Raw genomic sequence first — 1,510 nt, 5'->3', positions numbered from 1 at the left:
TTTAAAAAATAGGAGAAATAGACACTATGTTAGAAACAGGTGTGGGTCACTACCTCAAGTGGATGTATTTGATGTGGTTCTTCCAGCTAAGCACAACTAAACCCAAAGCCGTGGTTCGTTCCCTTTAACAACAGCAGTATTCATCGAACTTCAACCTCCTTACACTTCCATTTGTTCTTGACAATTCATTCTCACCCACCAAACCAAACTAAGTTAAAGCTTTGGTTAAGTAAAACTTTTTTAAAAGATTTTATATTGTTTAAAAGAATAAATTTTTTATTTTGTATTTAATAAATAAAAAAATTATGTTTTTGTATTTGTTAGAAAATCATTAGCATCAATTTAGACCAATTAGTATCGTTTATATTTATATAGTATATCTGTATATTAATTATAGAATTCTATACCTTTATTACTCTGATTCATTTAGTACCTATAAATACCTCTTGTATATTGTACCTTTCATCACACTCAATAACATAAACGTGGAGTTGTAGAGATCTCACTCTATTCAACCGCCTCCTGTCGCACTCACTTCTGCTTCCCTCTCTTTCTCTCTCTGTCTCTCTCCTTCTCTCGCTCCTAGGTTTTGATTTCCCCTACGAAGAGATGGCAGTGTTTGATGGATTTCCGACCCCGCATATGGTTTGCAATGCTTTTGTGGAGCAGTATTACTCTATTCTGCTTTAAGATCCAGGCCAAGTTCATAAATTTTACCACGATATCAGTGTCCTAAGTCGGCCTGAAGATGACGGTACCATGACAATAGTGACCACTATAGAAGACATCAATAAAAAGATATTGTCACTAGACTACACAAGCTTTAGAGTAGAGATTTTGAGTGCTGATGCTCAACCGTCTTATAAAGAAGGGGTGATTGTTGTCGTGACTGGCTGCTTAATTGGAAGTGACAATTTGAAGAAGAAGTTTACTCAGTCATTTTCCTAACTCCACAGGATAAATGATATTATGTTTTGAATGATGTATTTAGATATGTTGATGAATACAACTCAATTGAAATTGAGTCTGTGCCAGTAAATAATGTTGCTGAAAGTACCCAAGCTGATGTTTTTATCCCTAAACTAGAGCCAATTCATATTCCTCTGTTCCTGAAAGCATTCCACCTAGTCAAACAGCTAATGTGGATGCTGAAACTAGCATCAGCAAAGAAGCAAGTCAACTATGGGAGATTGTTATCCTAGTAGGAGATTAATTTATCTTTAAAATTAATTTTTTTATTTCTGAATGAGAAAGCCAGAAGAGTATTTTTTATAGGGAATGCTTTCATAAAGACGCTTAAAATGTTTTTTTGTAGTGATGCTTACATTTTATATTATTATTGAACGTATTAATGAACTGATTATTTTAAATTTCTTAATAAAATCAGAGTAATAAAGGCATAGAATCCTATAATTAATGTACAGATATACTATATAAATATAAACGATACTAATTTGTCTAAATTGATGCTAATGATTCTCTAACAGTATTTTTAATTTTTAAAAGATTA

At 32.5% G+C, this 1,510-nt stretch overlaps 1 pseudogene; it reads left to right on the top strand.

Annotated features, from left to right (window-relative positions):
- LOC110269337 lies at positions 501–1,202 on the top strand (annotated as a pseudogene).

Source organism: Arachis ipaensis, chromosome B02 (genome assembly GCF_000816755.2).
Source record: "Arachis ipaensis cultivar K30076 chromosome B02, Araip1.1, whole genome shotgun sequence".
NCBI lineage: Eukaryota > Viridiplantae > Streptophyta > Magnoliopsida > Fabales > Fabaceae > Arachis > Arachis ipaensis.
Note: the sequence above shows the minus strand (reverse complement) of the source record. Positions and strands in the feature narration are given on the sequence as shown.